The sequence below is a fragment of the Hordeum vulgare genome, chromosome 3H (genome assembly GCF_904849725.1).
Source record: "Hordeum vulgare subsp. vulgare chromosome 3H, MorexV3_pseudomolecules_assembly, whole genome shotgun sequence".
Lineage (NCBI taxonomy): Eukaryota > Viridiplantae > Streptophyta > Magnoliopsida > Poales > Poaceae > Hordeum > Hordeum vulgare.
In genome coordinates, this window is record NC_058520.1 from 192,860,608 (window position 1) to 192,881,480 (window position 20,873).

Genomic DNA, 20,873 nt, shown 5'->3' on the forward strand with positions numbered 1-20,873 from the left:
TTGTACGCTAAGTATTTGGGGCAGTTCCGCTTCCAATGACCGGTTCCCTTGCAATAGTAGCACTCAGTCTCAGGCTTGGGTCCATTCTTCCTCTTCTTCCTGGCAACTGGCTTACCGGGCGCGGCAACAACTTTGCTGTCTTTCTTGAAGTTCTTCTTACCCTTGCCTTTCTTGAAACTGGTGGTCTTATTGACCATCAACACTTGATGCTCTTTCTTGATCTCTACCTCTGCAGATTTCAGCATTGAGTACAACTCGGGAATGGTCTTCACCATCCCTTGCATGTTGTAGTTCAGCAAAAAACCCTTGTAGCTTGGTGGAAGGGACTAGAGGATTCTGTCAATGACAACATCATCCGGAAGTTCGACTCCAAGCTGAGTCAGACGACCGTGCAACCTAGACATTCTGAGTATATACTCACTGACAGAACTGTTCTCCTCCATCTTATAGCTAAAGAACTTGTCGGAGACTTCATATCTCTTGACCCGGGCATGATCTTGAAAAACTAGTTTCAGCTCCTGGAACATCTCATATGCTCCGTGTTGCTCAAAACGTCTTTGGAGCCCCGGTTCTAAACCGTATAGCATGCCACACTTAACCAGAGAGTAGTCATCAACTCGCGACAGCCAGGCGTTTTGAACATCGCAGGCCGCCGGGGCAGCAGGAGTATCACCTAGCGGCGCATCAAGGATATAAGCCTTCTTGGATGCAATGAGGATGAGCTTTAGGTTACGGACCCAGTCCGCATAGTTGTTGCCATAATCTTTCAGTTTCATTTTCTCTAGGAACGCGTTGAAATTCAGGCTGACAGTTGTGTTGGCCATTGGATCTACAATATTTGTAAAGAAAACTTTTAGACTAAGTTCACGATAATTAAGTTCATCTAATAAAATTAAGTAATGAACTCCCACTTAAATTGACATCCCTCTAGTCATCTAAGTGTTACATGATCCATGTTGACTAACTCGTGTCCGATCATCACGTCAGACAGACTAGTCGTCGATGGTGAGCATCTCCATGCCGATCGTATCAACCATACGACTCATGTTCGACCTTTAGGTGTCTTGTATTCGAGGCCATGTTTGTACATGCTAGGCTCGTCGAGTCAACCTAAGTGTTTTGCGTGTGTAAATGTGGCTTACACCCGTTGTATGCGAATGTTAGAATCTATCACACCCGATCATCACGTGGTGCTTCGAGACAATGATCCTTTGCAACGGTGCACACTTAGGGGAATACATTATCCAAATTTTATGAGGGATCATCTTATTATGCTACCGTCGTTCTAAGCAGTAAGATGAAAAACATGATAAACATCACATGCAATCATATAGTGACATGATATGGCCATTATCATCTTTGCTCCTTTGATCTCCATCTTCGGGCATCGCATCATCATCATCGTCACTGGCGTGACACCATGATCTCCATCATCATGATTTCCATCATTGTGTCTCCGTGAAGTCGTCACTCCAACTATTACTTCTACTACTATAGCTAACCGTTAGCAATGAAGTAAAGTAATAAACACATGGCGTTGCATCTCATACAATAAATTAAGACAACTCCTATGGCTTCTGCCAGTTGTCATACTCATCAACATGCAAGTCGTGAATCCTATTACAAGAACATGATCATCTCACACATCACACATGTAACATCACATCCTTTGGCCATATCACATCACATGTCATATCCTGCAAAAACAAGTTAGACGTCCTCTAATTGTTGTTGCAAGTCTTACTAGGCTGATTTGGGTTTCTAGCAAGAAGGCCTTCTTACCTACGTGATAGCCAAAACGTTGATATTCCAAAGATATTTACCCTTCATAAGGACCCTTTTCATCGAATCCAATCCGACTAGAGTAGGAGAGACAGACACGCGCTAGCCACCTTATGCACCATGTGCATGTCAGACGGTGGAACCAGTCTCACGTAAGATAACGTGTAAAGTCGGTCCGGGCCGCTTCATCCCACAATACCGCCGGAAAAAGATAAGACTAGTAGTGGTAAGCAATTGACAAAATCAGCGCTCACAACCTTTGTGTTCTACTCGTGCAAAGAATCTACGCATAGAAAACCTAGGCTCGGATGCCACTGTTGGGGAACATAGTAAATTCAAAATTTTCATACGCCATACAATGATCTTCCTACGGAGAAACCAGCAATGAGTCAGGGGTAAGAGCATCTTCATACCTTTGAAGATCGCTAAGCGGAAGCGTTGCTAGAACGCGGTTGATGGAGTCGTACTCGCAGCGATTCAGATCGCGGTGTGATTCCGATCCAAGTGCCGAATCACGGCAGCTCCGTGTTCAACACACGTACAACCCGGTGACCTCTCCCGCACCTTGAACCAGCAAGGAGGAGGGAGATGTTGGGGAAGAGCTCCGGCAGCACGACGGCGTGGTGGCGGTGGAGTTACGTGGAACTGCGGCACGGCTTCGCCAAGCACAGCGGAGGACGAGGAGGGAGAGAGGTAGGGCTACGCCGAGAGGGAGAGAGAACTTGGTGTTCAACATCCCCAAAACCCTCTCTATATATAGGAGGAGGGTGGAGGGGTGCGACACCTCTGGGTTTCCCATCCTAGGGGTGGCGGCAGCCTAGATGGGGCTAGGGCGGCGGCCAGGGAAAGGGAGGGGAGGGCGTCGCCCTAGGTGGGGCTTGGGCCCACTTCTGCGCCTAGGGTTTGACCCCCTCCACCTCTTGCTGCACCTTGGGCTGGGTGGGGAGGTGCACCAGCCCACTGAGGGGCTGGTTCCCTCCCACACTTGGCCCATGAAGCCTCCCGGGTCTGCTGGCCCCTCCCGGTGGGCCCTCGGATCCCTTCCGTTTGTCCCGACACTTTGCTCGTGGTGCCCAAAACATTTTCGACGTCCAAACCCATCCATCCTATATATCAATCTTTACCTCCGGACCATTCCGGAACTCCTCATGACGTCCGGGATCTCATCCGGGACCCCGAATAACCTTTGGTAACCACATACATCATTTCCCTATAACCTAGCGTCATTGAACCTTAAGTGTGTAGACCCTACGGGTTCGGGAAGCATGCACACATGACCAAGACACCTCTCCGGCTAATAACCAACATCGGAGTATGGATACCCATGTTGGCTCCCACATGTTCCACGATGATCTCATCGGATGAACCATGATGTCAAGGATACAATCAATCCCATATACAATTCCCTTTGTCTATCGGTATAGAACTTGCTCGAGATTCGATCATCGGTATCCCTATACCTTGTTCAATCTCGTTACCAACAAATCTCTTTACTCGTTCCGTAGCACATCATCCCATGACTAACTCCTTAGTCACATTGAGCTCATTATGATGATGTTCTACTAAGTGGTCCTAGAGATACCTCTCCATCACACGGAGTGACAAATCCCGATCTCGATTCGTACCAACCCAACAGACACTTTTGGAGATACCCGTAGTGCACCTTTATAGTCACACGGTTACGTTGTGACGTTTGATACACCCAAAGCATTCCTACGGTATCCGGGAGTTGCACAATCTCACGGTCTAAGAAATGATACTTTACATTAGGAAAGCTTTAGCACACGAACGACACGATCTAGTGCTATGCTTACAATTGGGTCTTGTCCATCACATCATTCTCCCAATGATGTGATCCCGTTATCAATGACATCCAATGTCCATGATCAGGAAACCATGATCATCTATTGATCAAAGAGCTAGCCAACTAAAGGCTTCCTAGGGACACATTGTGATCTATTTATTCACACATGTATTACTGTTTCCGGTTAATATAATTATAGCATGCACAATAGACAATTATCATGAACAAGGAAATATAATAATAACCACTTTATTATTGCCTCTAGGGCATGTTTCCAACACGATATTCCTTCCCAGTCATGCAATGATGACATGCGAGTGCATCTCTAGTTGGGGGTACTCCTCCTCTGTAAGCTATAGCTACTCGTCCCTCGGGGGCTCCATCCTCCTTGATCCCGTGTGACTTCATCTTGGCTAGTCGAAGTAGCTCGCAGGTGCGGTGGAGTTCCTCACGGAGCTTCAAATACTCCTTAATCAAGTTGTGAGCCAGACTGTCGGTGGAGAGGTTGAAGTAGGTATGGAAGGTGAGGGGTCTTCCATCCTCCTTGGATGGGAACAACGTCCATGTCTTGTCAATATCATCCATCCTGCAAGGAAGGTGGCGAGTAGCTAGCTCGTCAGCCATCTCTGGCATGATGTCTCGAAGGTGGATGAGTGCATTCCGTGTAGCTGTGTTGACTTCTAATGTCAGTGTCTCCATCTTTGGCCCTTTGAAGAACCAACTTGTCTGGGAGTCGTTTTCCTTCATGACCTCCTCAACGTGGTACTCCTTCGTGGTGGCATCGACCTAGTGCTCGTGGTAGAGAAAACATGTGATCGACGAAACTAGCACTTATCGAGGCTATCCTAATGGAATAGGGGAAATCCGGATGCTAGGAGGTCCTCGGGTATGATGGCCATCTAAAAGGTTTAAGGGGAGGGGTGTTAGTAAAGTTTCTAAATTAGAGTGGAATAGGTAAGAAACATTGTAACGATAAGTATATATGTTAGGTCTAGTTTTTGAAATAGGTTTTATCCTAACTAACGTCCATGCTAACTAAGGATTCCTACTGTTAGGATGGCTCTCATACCAGCTCTGTGGGGACCCCGACTCATAAGTCAAGATCACTGGATGCACGTGTACAGTGATCCCATAGATCAATGCTCACTGAACACACAATAGCTAAATAATAAGGGTCTTACATCGATACATACCATCTGATACAAATAAAGACCATTAAGGTCAAGTCTTACATAGATAGGGTGTAACGACTAAGATGCGATCCTTTCCGATCTGGGGATCGAGGCCCCGAATTGGAAATGAGTGCATCTAAGCGTCTCGCCAACAAGGTATCATTGCACATACATAATATCAACAGAATGACAATAAGGGATTCAATTGCCATCTCATAAATATATCAGAGTACATCACGCATACAATCAAGGTAGTTCCGCTACGGACTACAAAACAAGGGAAATGGCTATGCTACCCTGCCTGCTGGCCCACGATCACGACCATGCCTCAAACTTCTGGATCACCTGTCAGGATCACCTGTCAGGATCACCTGTCAGGATCACCTGGATCTACAAAACAAGGTAGTTCACGTACAGGCGGTCGTTCTCCTCATCGTACTGCCACGCCAGCTGTGCGCCGTCAGGATCACCTGTCTCTGGGGTACCTGAACCTGTTGGTGTTGTGAAGGAATCTGTGAGCCACGGGGACTCAGCAATATATGACCTCGGTGCCAGAAGTAGTCAAGTTATTAGGTTAGATAGGTGGAGTATTTAGGTTGCAACATCCTAAGCTTGATATGGTGACTAACTTATGTAGAACATATTTGAAGGTGGTCTATACTACCGGTCGATAATAGATGATCACTAAGTGATCCTGAACACCTACCTACGTCAATCATAACCCCACTATGTTCCCGATCGAAGAGAGATCTTCGAAGGGGACAGTCACGGTTACGCACACAGTATGCAATTTTACTAGCTTATGTTTAAGTTATCTATTACCGGATGTTAACAAAATATTCCAAGTTGCCACATAACCGCGGGCACGGCTTTCCGAAAGATTATACCCTGCAGGGGTGCTCCAACTAGTCCATCACAAACGTACACAGGCCGCAAAGTAATCCTCTATCACGAATCTCGTGATCTCGTTGGATTCCTTAGAGGAAAACCTCAACTCTGGGGGAACCAAAGCTTCACCAGGATTCCATTATGCAAGATATATCGCTAAGGTAAGACAAGACTAGCAGGACCTCCCGACGTGTCGACGACCCTGATAAGAGCCGCGTATCTCAGTCTCAGGACACGCCGGATGAGCGATGGTTACCATGCCAAAACAACGAGTTGCCCCAGGGAGCATAATAAGCTGCTCTGGGTTGGACCAACACTCATGAGGAGCACTGGCCCGGGTTGTTGATTAAATTCCTCGGGGTAGCTATTCCCTATGCAGATTATTATTAAGTGATTAGCAAATTAACACCAATGTTGGGTCCTGCCGGACAAGTCTTAACACTACGCGATTTATCGAGGGGGTCCCCATAACAACCCCGAACGTGTTAGGAGCGATCATTATGGAATCAAACACCGGTAGGCGGTAACTATGGCGGCAATAACGGAACAAAGCACCCGGCAAAAGGCTAGGCCTTCCATTATTTACCAAGTGTATAGGTGCATTAATTAAATAACAGAATTAAGATAATTATATCAAGCTCATGTTATCACATGAGGCAAAGCACGTGCATCTAGCAACGCTAACATTAGTAGCTGAGCAAGCCTACTTAGCCATTCAAGTTTGCTAGGAAGGGATAAGTGTTTGGTTTCATGGCATATCAGGAGGCAATTTTATTTCAATGGTAGGCAGCGAGCATATGATGGAATAAACGTAATCTAGCATAACAAGTCTAGAGATGGAATCAAGGTCATATCATCTTGCCTGTGATATCCTCAGCTTGGAATGGTTCTTGTTCGTCCTGCACGTACTCTCCCGAATCCACGAACTCGTTCTCCGATCCCGGTTGTACCCAACATAAGAATAACATCCAATGAACAACAGCACCTCAAGATGCAACAATCATATGATGCATGAGATGAATATGAGCATGCATCACTATTTCTATCACTAGCAGAAGCCTAAAGAGTAAATACATGTTCCTGGACATAACTACATCCTAACCTATTTTGACATGCATGAGAATGACATGATCAGATGCGTCTCGTGAAAACAATGCAAACGCATATAAAGAACATTACAATCGGAGCTACGGATCAACGGGAATCAACGAAACAAGATATGAACCCTACGTGTCAAATTCATCACCACAGACCCAAATGGCACAACTCTGGTATTTCCAGGTTGCCAAGACATAAAACAACCCAACATGGATGGGGTGGAGAAAATAAGAACACCACATCATCAACTAAGCACTCACAAACATCAAAATGACGAAACTACACAATCTGCCATAAACTGCATCATAGCACTTTGTGAGCTACATGCAAAGCACCTACATCCACCCAAATATGACAAACAATATATGTGGCTGTAGCTATCCAAAATTACTACAAGCACAAGCAAGAATCACACACAAAGGAATTAAACACGGAGAGTTACAAGGCTGCAAACTTGCCCAAAAATATCAGATTTCAGGGACTTTGTGAAAATTCCAGATTCTCACTATCTGTCTTTGCTCTGAAGCATTTTGACAGCAGCCAAAACAATATCTACAGGACTCCAAATGGAATGAAATTGTACAGGGAGCTAGACAAACATATCAGCTTCAACTTTCTAGTTGAAATCTAAGGCTAGATCACAACACATTGACATGCACAACCTCATTAACAGGAGAAGAAAATATAAACAGATTCTGAGACTTAGTGAAAATCTCAGATTTTCACTAATCTGGAATTTCAGCCACATGCCTACTTTGGATGGGAACAACTTGCACATATGGATTCCAAAACATGAAATGAAACCAACATGTGGTAGAGGGGGTCACCCTCTACTACCACAACCAAGAAACAAACACATGAGCACTCCACAACTCATGGAACCAAGCTCTAAACATAGAAGAAAAATGAAATATGTCATCTCCAGAAAATGTTCCAATGGAAAAACTAAGTTCACCAATGGATTCCTTGGGAGATTCTACCCCAAAATCATATATAATAACTATGCACTTACTTGTGAGCACAAACTAGGGAAGAAAATCTACTAGAAACATACATAGTGAATAGTGCATCATCTCATGTGCACATCACTATATCCACTCCTACATAGTTACTTGTTCATGTGCAACAACAACAAAAGTGACATCAGGGTTTTGACCCCATGTATGTGTGTCATAGCACATCATCATCCAAGATCATCTACCAAGCTATCCACACACACAAGACATCATGCCCACTCACATATGGTCATGTGAAGGTGCATAGTTGACTTGCAAAGGTGGGGTGATCACACACACCAACTACTCCAATACACCACACTACAACATGGTCTTGATCAAAGCACAAACCTACACATGCTATTCATAGCAAGCATCACTAGTGCATGCCCACACACACCAAAATATATGTGGTGAGGGGGAGACCATCCACACACATATACACACTCCACTAATTCTTATAAGATGCACTACACAAGAAAACTAGTGCAGCACACATAACAAAACACTAAGCTTGCAAACCTGCAAGTATAAAACAACCTACACTTGCTCTACTAAATGCATCTACATACACACACAATGCATCAACATGGACTCATAAGCTAGCAACACACAAAACACCCATGCACATTATGAGAGGGGGTAAAACACCAACCTACATGTGCAAACAAATATCTACAAACTACAATGAACAGGGGCTGCATATATATCAAACAGCAAAGGGAGAAAAATAAAAGAACAAGGAAAGAAAAAAAAATGGGCAGGGTCAGGGATCGAACCCCAGACCTGCTGGTTACAACATAGAGCTCAAACCACCACACCACTGTCACTGCATTCGACATGGAAGGGGGCTCCAACAGGGTAAGCTTTCCCTCTGTAGCTCACTATACCGAAACAAATCAAAACAAAAGGTGCCGAGGGGGGATTCAAACCCACGCCCTCTCATCAGGCACACAACACCACTACCACTACGCTACTGATCGGCATCTTACAGAGAAGGGGAAGTAACTCTGAAGAGGATCCCCTTCGTGCATCACCACTGCCCGACGACGGCCGAAACAGGGGAGGTGCTCGCTGGCGTTGTGCTTCAAATTGAGCTACGGCTCCTATATGGAAGGTTGCTTGGGCAACCACGGTTCCATTTCTACCGTGACTACTGCCCGAGAGGCCCTACCTCGATCGATCAACGACGAGCGGTGGCTCCGGCGACAGAGGTGACACGCCGATGATTCGACATCTACGGCTCTCGATCTGGGACAGGTAGGAAGCAGGAGGAGTACTACCTCACGTACGGGTCGAGGAGGAAGCGCCCATAGAGGAAGTAGTAGGAAGAAGCGCGCGGAGAAGGTGCTCGTCAGAGAAGATGCGCCGTCGGAAAGAAGAGGAAGCAGAGGTGATGAAGACGATCCAGCAACGGGAACGAGCTCCTGGATGACGCGTCGAGCTCCTGGACCCTTCGACGAGGAGGAAGAAGCACCACAACGACGGCGACGACTACCTCCTTCACGGCTCGGCCATGGCGGAGCCGATCTGCTTACCTCGCATCGTCGACAGAGTGAGGAGGAAGATGGGATTGGAAGTGGCGGTGGCGTAGGAGGAACCCTAGCCAAGGCACAGACGCCAAGGGGGTTAAATAGGGCGAAGGGGGAAGAGAGGGACGCGGCGGGGCCATGTGCGCGATGCTCTCCGGCGGAAAGCAGAGGGGAACGATTGGGAGGATGACAAGCGGGACCCAGTGCCCTGCTGGAAAGCGAGGAAGAAGAGAGGGACGCGCCCTGGGCTCGCGCGAGAGAGAGGGAACGGGCCGACTAGGTGGGAGGAGGCCCATCTAGTGCGACAGATAGGGAAAAGGAATCCCTGAGCTAATTCGTACTAAAAGAAAACCAGAGAAAGAAAAATAGACACAGGGCTATCTGTTGTGGATAAAATCAAACTAAAAATGTCCCTGGTCATGAAAATAAATAACCTATTTAAATAAAATACAAATGGAATTTATGGAGCAACTTAAGTAAATACAAAACAACAATTTAGTTTCTGTTTTGTGGTTTATTTGCACCTTTAGAACACTTACCAAAACACCAAATCTAGCACTCCAATATCCCCACAATATATCCCAAACCTAGGACATTTTTTGAATCAGGTTAGGAGTAAGAGGAATTTTTGGATTAGAAATAAAGAGAGAAAGGGGTTTAGAAAAAATGATAACCCACCACCTATGCTATGTCTACTAGCCACATCACCACATACACAACTCCACATGAAATCACAATGGTTACCACACATCTCACAAAAACACAATGCAATCACAAAGACAAGACATGGCATGAAACAATATGATATGCATGCATGCAAGGAAGAAAATAAGGGACACAAGAAATCATACATGCATAGGACTCTCTCATATCAATGACAAGGTGGACCCACATGAATTAGGTTCCAAATAGGGAAGGTTTTACACTTGGGGCATTACATAGGGCCTCGAAGTCCAACACACCAAACATAACTAGTAGCGGAAATCTTGAACGAAAGCGTGAATCCATGCCATCTGCCTTAACACTACAGACATTCTGACTTGGAAGCATCCTAGTTCGCATGTTCATCACCAACGGAACTCTTCCTCATACTCCTATTCTTCCATGCCTGGCCAACTAAATAACGAGTGGCAAGCCAATGAGAACTTTGAATGTACTCGCAAGCAACCCATGTTTGGAACAAGGCAATAACAATCCATGATATAGCACTAATAGGTAAGTTGTAGAAAGCTAAAGTTAAGTGCAATGATATGATCAATATCTTATGAAGGCATGCATCATGAGGTAATCGACATTCATATGAACATGTTACATATATCAATATAAACAGGGGGTTGAACATCTCATGTTCACTCATCATGTCAAGTCATCTCACTTAGCTCAAGTATCATCTTTCTCACACTGTCATCCTTCTCACACACATGCAGTTCACAACAATGGATGTAGCCCAAGAGCGTCCATCCAACTATCTTTGACCGTGGGCACGACTATTCGAATATTTTTACACTCTACAGAGGTTGCACCATTTACCCACAAGACTCCGGAAACTTCCGTGTCAAGCCACGACTCACGGTATATTACATACCCGAGGTAAGTACCCAAACAATGCCTTTCCCATGATGATAGTAACGAGCGGTCCACTCGTTGGCACCCAGCCCACCTGATGTACATCACAAGTAGCACCCATGCAAGGACCAATGGTGTGCCCTGTGTTTGTAAAAACATCCCATGGTCGTCCTTTCCTAGCACGACCCCGTATCGAGAGTGACCACCTCACTCCTACCACTAGTAATGCAGGCTCTTCGCTAGTACTGATCAAAGTAATCAACAAAGCCCCGTTGCATATGGGATATCATGGTCGTACATGTAAGCTTGGAGTAACGATCACAACTTAAACCAATCCGTCTTCGAAAACAACACACTCACTTGGCTCGATAAACTACTTCTTTCTCAAGTCGTTACGTTGCTCAACATCATCTCTGTAACAGCCCGAGACTGACGCTCGAGAAGATTCCCCTTTTATTCAATTGGTGCTCTATGATTATGTGTTTGTCGCACTCATCATCGCATCATCCGCATTGCATCGGCACTCCGTTGCCCCTAGTTTTCGAAACTTGCATCCATTATTAGTTTCCGGTTCTCTTCGTTTTTGTCGTTGACCGTTTTGAGACCGACCACACACGCACGCGCCCGCGGCATCGATAAAATCTTGTTTTTAAAAGTATGTATAATACTTTCTCGGATTGGGTTGAAACTTGGTGTGTGGTCTTAATAGTTTGTAGGTAGGCCTCCTGTTAATTTTTCATCACAATCGAAGTCCGTTTGATACTCGAACAGTCGATCATAGCGGCACCGTCATCGGTTTACCGGTGGACGATTTTTTGGTATTTTAAAATCTCATTGTTGGGCCACAGTCTCCCCCTCTTCTTAGCCCAACCTATTCTACACAGCCCAACACCACCCACCTAACCTACCCCTCCATTTTAGACCGTTCGATCGAGATCCGACGACCCAAAAACGATGCAAATCCCCTAACCCTAACCCCTCTTTCCATATATTGTTGGGCAACCCTAAAATCTAGGACCTTTGTGCCATCCTTCCCTAGGGCCAACACCCAGTCTCCTCTCCATCGGGATTCCCCCTGATCCAGCAGCCTCATACCATCTCTTGCAATTTTTGCACCGACCAACCCAATCCCTACATCTCTCTCCTCGAGTGTGGCCTCCATCAAACAACTCGTGCAGTAGCAAAGGCCCGCCCCTCCAGCCGGACACGTCCAGGCGCCCGTAGTCAACCTGGTCCGCCCGACCTCAGGGGCATGAGCTCCGGCGGCGCCACCAGGAGCTCGCGTTCTTGTCCTTTGTGCAGCACCCGGGGCAGCCGTGCCCTCCTTCTCGCGTCTGGTTGCTCGCACAAGCGCCCGACGAACCCCACCATCTGGTCGCAGGCAAGCTCTGCCCAAGGTGGACCTCGACGCCCCTTCTCCCGTTCTTTTCCCTGCCTTGTCGTGGACGCCACCAACCGCAGCGGCAGCGCCACCAGGCTGGACCCCCTCACCCTCTCTGTTTTCTTTCTCCGCCCATCTCCTCTCTCAATTTTTTTATCTATCTCTCTCGTGTGCAGGGGCTCTCAGCCATGGACGGCACCAACAGTAGCACATCTGAGCCCGGAGCCCAGCGTTGCGGCTCGCGCCGGTCACCTTGCACTGCCCCTTTCTCACTGGAGCATCTCCGCCGCCGCACTAGACCCTCGCCGGTCCGCCATCGTGAGCATAGCCAAAGGCCGGTCCGTTGTTTTCAGGTTCAGTTATTACCCATTAAGCTTTTCTAGTCTTGATACCTTTGGAAAATGAGATTGCTGAGTCCTTGTGGCTCATAGATTACTACAACACTAGTTGTAGGTACAGTTAAATGATATTATGACATGAGCGCGATGATTGTGCTTTTGGAGTTCTTCTTCTTCTTCTTCGATCTTGGATGGGTTCTAGGTCGGCAGCCTGGGATAGCAAGGATGGACGTAGTTCTTTTATCGTTTGTTTTCATACATAGTCGGACCCTGCTCTTCTTCATGATGACTGTATGCATTGTACTGATGTGACCTTGATGTAGCTTGTGGCTAGTGTAAGCCAATTCCATATACTCATTTCTTGAGTACATGTACTTGTAACGATATCCATTCTTGCAAAACGACGAGATGCGCTTCTATCCCTGTCCAGTCCCTCACGCCAAAAATAAGGATAGGATCACATCTTGGGCATTACAATCTCCCTCGGGCATTAGTGGAACTAGATGGGGTTTTCGAATTATTTCCTTTCCGACACCATGCATATTTCCCATCCCATTTGCATAGCAACTACTTTAGCATGCTATATACTTCCCACCCGTGCAACCCTGATAGGATGGTAGGGTCATGCTCAATGCAAGTATCAACAAGGAAATATCGGAGACAACCCACGAAGGTGGTCACCGATTCAACAAGATTCAGATGCAATGAAATAAAGTGCCATATGATATGCATAAAAGTTTCATAGTCATGGTCAAAGGGTTGCTTGCGTGGCTCAACAAATTCTTTGGGGTATTCAAAGTCTTCTGGTCCAACTCCTTCGTCAACAACACAATCTATCGTCGCAATTATAACAGGCAAAATAAGACCACGACAAATACAGGAAAAATATAATACCCCGAAAAATGGCAACTCATTTTTTAAAATTCTAGGGTGCATATTACTTAAAACAAGGTTTTTAGTTTTGAAGTACAAAAAGTGCTAAAATGTATTTTAATAGATAGCTAAAATACTTAAAACAAGGTTCTTAAATAATATAGTGTATAAAATATTTTTCCATAAAAATGCACAGGTGTCATCATTAAATAGGTTGCAATATTACAACTTTTTAGAAATTAGAATCGCTCGATTTGGACTATTATTTATTTGTGTGTAATATTTGGAAAATGTTAGAAAATGGAAAAAGGAAAAGAGGCTATTGTGCCTACTTGGCTAGAACAGCCAGCCGAGCCAGGCCCAGCCAGCTAGGCCGACCCACGTGAGCCACCGCGCACACACCATTAGGTTTCAAACCTGACGTGCAGGGCCCAACAACAGAGAGAGAGAGAGATGCAGGAGGGGCGAGAGGCTAACGGATGGGATCCTTCTGTCAGGGTCATCATCAACCCCTCGCCAGGGAGGACGACGAGCTCACCGGTGAGGTTCTAGGGCACGACAAGGGCAGGCGAGTACATGAATGGCTTCAGGAGGTCGCCGCCGTTCGAGGGGGAGTCGAGGGAGGTGGTGGGGTGGCCGGAGTCGCCACTGACGAAGGGGCCACGGTAGAGGAGATTCGGGCGAGCTCTAAGCCCATGTTCCCTGCAGTAATCCATGCGGGAGGAAGAGGGGAAAGCGTGAGGGAGGAAAGGGAAGACGAGAGGAGAAGGAATCACAGCTGGAGGAGCTCTCTACCTGGATATCTCCGATGATCCAACGCGGCGAACTCCAAGCTCTATCTCGAGCCTGGGAGCTCCTGTGGGAGAGAGATGGAGCCATAGGAGGGGAGAGAGGGCCTTGGGTGGCTATTCATAGCAGGGGCACGAGCTCACCATAGTCGGGGATGGTGGTCACACGAGAGGGCCAGGTTGCTCGAGGATGGGGGTGGTCTACGATGAGAGGATTGAGAGAAGCAAGTTGCGACCATGCGCGTGTGAGGGCGGGGGTTGGCTGATACTTGTGATCTTCGTTGGGTTTTTCATGAAGAGGAACGGGTTATCGCAGCACAAAGTGGGTAAGTATTTCCCTCAATTATGGAAGAAAGGTTGATCTAACCAATAGGAATATCAACCACAACCGTCTTCAGCGCTTGCACATAAATAACAAATAACTTGCAGCCATCGCGGGAAAGAGGGTTGTCAATCCTCTTGTGTTGTTACTTGCAAGAAAGTGAGGTGTGTAGATAATTGTATATAGCAATATTAAATAAAAACAAGTAAATGGCAGCAAGAGCATGAAAGTTTTATCAACATGTTGTGAATAGACGTAGGGGAGATAGCTATCCCTAATGGCATCTTGCATGGAAACATAGCATACGGTGGATAAACAAATTACCGTTGGATAATTGACAGAAAAGCAGATAGTTATGCGATATTCACGACAATGCTCATGTGTATATAGGCATCACGTCTATAAACAAATAGGCCAAGTCCTTCTTGCACCTATTATTATTACTTCACTACAAAAGTGCTTCTATGATTACCTCTCTACGTATTAAGTTCATGACGAACGAAGTAATGCATGGAGTAAGATGACATGATGTAGACAAGGTAAACTCAAGCAATGTGAATAAACCCCATCGTTTTATCCTTAGTAGTAGCAACATAAAGACGCATCTTGTCCCTTTCTGTCACAATTTTTTTTTCCAGGTTGAACCTACCAAAACGCACCTCTGTAACCGAAGAAATATCAATCTAGTTGGCCAAAGTATTTCAATAGATCGAACAGAATTATGAAGCTATCATAATCATGCAGATAAGAATCATATAAGTATTCAAAGATGACTCAAATATTTATCATGAGTAATCTGAACATAAACCCACAATTCATCAGATCCCAACAAGCGCACAACACAAAAGTAATTACATCATATGGATCAAACCGAAGATGCGATGATCATTGTATTGAAGATCAAAGAGAGAGATTGCCATATAGGTAGTGACTATGGACCCGTAGGTCTATGGTGAACAACTCACACATCATCATGAGGGCAACAAGGTTGATGAAGATGCCCTCCATGATTGATCCCCCTCCGACAGGGTACCGGAACCTAGCTCCACATGGCATCCCGTCGGAACAGAGACTTGCATCGGCGTAAAAGTATTCTGGAACTCCCTCTGGTGTTTTAAGGTAGATGAGAATTTATAAGCCAAAGAAAAGAGTAGGGAGGGCCACAAGGGAGGAACAAGCTATCATGACGGCCCCTAGGTCGCGCCCTGTTAGCTTGTGGGCCCCTCGTGAGGCCTCCAACCTTCTTCCTATGCTCATTGGTCTTCTTTTGGTCTAGAAAAAATCATCAAAATGTTTGAGGGCAATTGGACTTCATTTGGTATGGAAAACCTCAAAGTGAAAAACAAACAGAAAACAACAACTGGCAGTGGGTCAATAGGTTAGTGTTCAAAAATAATATAAAGTGGTAAATAAATACCCCAAAAGCATACTAGAATTATAATATATCAGCATGGATCAATCAAAAATTATTGATACGTTGGAGACGTATCAAGCATCCCCAAGATTAATTCCTGCTCATCCTCGAGTAGGTAAATGATAAAAACAGAATTTCTCATGTGACATGCTATCCATGATGTAACCTTATGCATGTATGCTCATTGAGAAATGATGGATTAACAAACATTAACATAGCAATACTTTATAGGTATAAGCAGCAAATCATTAATCTTTCAAAGTATATGATCCTCAAAGATTGTTTAACACGCCATCCATCTTTATTATATTAGCAAGGCATGGCTCCATATTCACCACATTAATACGAATTTCAAGCACCACGGTGTTCAAGTGACGCAATTGGATCGTACTTTTTGAATATGCATCAACTTTTTTCTTTACACAATACATGAACGTGAACCATTGGACATAGCATAAAAGTGGAATAGAATATGGTGGTTGGTTTCAAAGGGGTAAAATAGGAGAAGATAGTCTCACATCAACTAGGCATACCAACGAGCTATGGAGATGCCCATTTATAGATATCAATGCGAGGAGTGGGGATTTCCTTGCAAGCGATGCACAAGGGCTATAAGTGTATGAAATCTCCGCTCAAGCTAAGTGGGGTGTGCATCCAACTTGCTTGCTCAAGAAGACCTCGGACATTTGAGTACGCCCGTCATCGGAATATACAAGCCAATTTTATGAAAAAGTGATTCCCAAAAGCATACGAATGATATAACATGAGACTCTCTATATGAAGAACAAGGTGCCACCTTTAGGCACAAGTGTGGTAAAGGATAGTAGAAAAGTAGCTTCTCCTCTTTTCTCTCAATTTTTTATTATGGTGGGCTCATTTGGCCTCCACCATTTTTATTTCCTCACTCGGACAATGCTCTAATAATGATGATCATCACACTATTATTTACTTAAAACTCAACATGACAACTGATAAGACGATATGACTCTGAATGAATGCCTCTCGTAGTGTCCCAAGGTGTGAAAATATCTAGCGAGACATGTATCAAAAACATGATGAACGGTTGCTTTGCCACAAATACTATGTCAGCTCTACATGATCATGCAAAGCATTATGATGATGAATGAACTAGTCATGTGAAGCGATGATCACATTTGCATGGCAATATATCTCAGAATGACTATGGAAATGACATGATAGGTAGGTATGGTGGCAATTTTGAGGAGGGTATAGAAAGGTTTATGTGCAACATAGTGTGTCATGTCACAGGGTTTGGATGCACCGGCAAAATTTGCACCGATCCTCAAGGTGGAACAGGCGATGCACGGTACCAAAGACGCTAGCAAATATGAGGAGGTGAGAGTGCGTATGTCCATGGTGTTACATTAGTCATGAAGAACTCATATACTTATTGCAAAGTTTTATTACTCTTATCACAAATCAAAGTACTACTCGCATGCCCCGAGGGAGAGGGTTGGTAGGAATTAACCACCGTGCGACTCCGACTCAAATCAAAACACGGTTTTCAACGAGGAATAGAAATGCTCACACATTATCACCATGTGAAAGGACGTGGATGGTGCCTAAAGGGGGGATGAATAGGCGCTTTAAAATAATTACGGTTTAGGCTTGAAAAAATTCAGAATAAAACTAACGTTTAATTTGTCAAACACAAAACCTAAAACAACTAGGCTCACCTATGTGCACCAACAACTTAAGCTAAGCAAGATAAGCAACTAAGTGATAGCAAGATATATAACAAGACACAATATGGCTATCACAAAGTAAAGTGCATAAGTAAAATGCTCCGACAAGAGATAACCGAGGCACGCGGAGACGATGATGTATCCCAAAGTTTACACCCTTGCAGTTACTAATCTCTGTTTGAAGCGGTGTGGAGGCACAATGCTCCCCAAGATGCCACTAAGGCCACCATAATATCCTCACGCCCTCGTGTAGGATCAAAATTATGTCTAGAGGGGGGGTGATTAGACTACTTGACAAGATAAAAACTAATCCTTTTCCAATTTTTAGTATGGGCTAGTTTTAGCAACTATGACTAGCCAAGTACACCCTACACATGCATATCTAGGAGTATTGCAGCGGAAAATAAAACATGCAAGTGTAAAGTAGAGGGTAAGGTAGGGAGATCAAATACAAAGGTTGTCACGGTGATTTTTGGCATGGTTCTGATAGGTGGCGCTATCGTATGTCCATGTTAGTGCATACTTCAACTCATAGAGGGTAACGGCTGCAAGAGTCCACGGAGGGCTCCACCCACAAGGGGTCCACGTAGAAGCGGCCTTGCCTATTCCACCATCCCTTCCGTCCACACATGAGTAGCCTCACTCATGGTAAATATTCACAAAGTAGGTGATCTCCTTGCCCTTACAAACTTCTTGGTTCAACTCCACGACACGAAGTAGGAGGTTACCAAGCAACACCTAACCAATCTAGGAGGCACCACCCTCCAAAGGTAATAGATGTGGTAGAACGATGAACTCCTTGCTCTTGTGCTTCTAAAGACAGTCTCCTCAACACTCAATCATTCTCTCTCACAGAGTTGGTAGGGTTAGGAGAGATTGATCTTGTGGAAAGCAACTTGGGGAGGCTAGAAATCAAGGTTCAAATGGTAGAATGGAATCTCTTGATCTAAACACATGAGTAGGTGGCCCTTTAAAAAAATGGATCTCTAAGTGTGTTCTGAGTGCTTCCTCTACGGGTGAGAGGTAGGCGGAGGGGTATATATAGGCATCTCCCAAAATCCAACCATTACACCATTATTGGCAAACTCACTGACACCGAAATGTTAATCTCGGTGGTACCAGGTGCACTAAATGTGGCAACTTCGAATTCTCGGTGAGACCGATATATGAATATCGGTGGTACCGATACGATGACCTTGACTGGATTTCCAAACTCGGTGAGACCAACTTCAAACTCAGAAATTCTGAAACTTGGAATTAGCTTAACTGAAATTTGGTCACCCAATATTGGTGGCACTGATAGGAATGTTGGTTGTATCAAGATCGTGGGATTGTCATAGGATCTGTTTAAGCGTAAAATTGTTAGGGCCGAGTGAGAAATGTTGGTGCCATTGATTTTACATGTTTGGCTTGGGACAGATAAATTTTGTGGTAAAGTGGTTGAGTCTTTTTGGTGGCGATCTCTAAGCACTTGAGAAACCAATTCATCATAATACCTCATCCCCTTTTAATAGTGTTGGCTTTCCTATGGACTCAAATGTGATTTCTCACAAAGTGTAAAATGAAGAGCCTGCTTGCTTGAAGCTTTAGCCAATCCTATTTCTTCCTTCATCAAAGGGGCATATCCACACAATCCTATAGCCAAAGCATCTTTGAAATTTTCTGAAATGTACTTGGATAAATTCATTAGTCCAATGATGCAGATGTTGTGATTAATTACCAAACCACCTAAGGTAGCAATTATGCTTTCACCTCGCACAATGCAAGATGTCGTGATTCCACTAAGGGACCCTTGAGGGCGGTCACCGAACCCGTACAAACAAGGTTGGGGCAATCTCCACAACTTAATTGGAGGCTCCCAACAACACCACGAAGCTTCAGCACAACGAACTATGGCTCCAAGATAACCTCAAATGCTCGGGGCAATCTCCACAACCTAATTGCAGACCCCGACGCTTGCCTGGAGCTTTACACCACAATGATCAAGCTCCGAGGCACCACCAAGCTTCTAGGATGCCAAAGCATCCACGAAGAACAATCTCTAGGGTAATAAACTTCTCAAACTTCACTTCCACTTATCACCGTGGAGAACTCAAACTTATGCAACTAATGAAATGGCAAGAACACACAAAGTTGGCAAGTCCCTCACACTCAAATCCCTCCACAACAACAAAATATATGGAGGAATATGAGAGGAAGAACAAGGAGTTCCCCTCACATAAAGGAGAAAGTGATTGGTGGAAATGGGGATCTAGATATACTCTCTATTTTCCGTCAAGAACTAGCAAGAATCATCGGAGGGATTGAGAGTTAGCAAGCTCTAAGAAGGTCAACAATGGTGGGAAAAAACAAGCTCAAGATTTGGGGAAACATTGGGGAAGAAGACCCCCTTAAATAGGTCATCGCAAATCTGCCTGTTATGTGCAGAATTACACAGGAGCGATACAACTGGTGATGCGGGTGGTACAACGAGCATTACCGATACCACCGCCCAACCAACCGAACCACAACAGAAACATGGCCGGCGGTTCCACTCAACTCGAGCGCCGCACATGGCAAAGTCCCAAGCGGTATGACCGCGTGGAACACTGGTAGTACCGGGCTATATGAAATAGAAATACAACCAGTCCACCATCGCCCAACAATCAGAGCTCAACAGAACCGTGTTCGGTTGAAGCCCGGTGTTGGGCCGCTTCAACCACCCAGGACTGCCACCCTGGGTCACCCAGCTGTGGGCGGTACAACCGCCCGGGGGCAGCGGTACAACCGCTCGGGACCATTAAGTGGCAGCATTGTGGCACCCCGATAGAGGGCCAACACACGCCAGTCCCTAGGATAAGAGTGGACGCACGCCAAAGACATGATACAGCAATTGCACACAAAAAATGGCTTTATTAACATAATGGAGTATTACAATACTGTTTCTTACAACAATATTACATAACTACAATGCTAACTAAATGGCAACAGAGGTCTTGGTTCGGCGGCAACGACGTCTCTGGCTGGCTCCATAACTCGCAGGACTGGCTAGGTTACAATCTAGCACGACGAGTCTTCTGCTGCAACTGGCCATGTGCAAGGCCAGGTGAGTACTTGGAATGTACTCGCAAGACAACCAAATACATAGTATCCAAACAAGGAGATGACAAAGCTAGCCCTATAATAATTATTCTAAGCATGGCATGGCATTAGCAGGCATCGATTATAACATGGA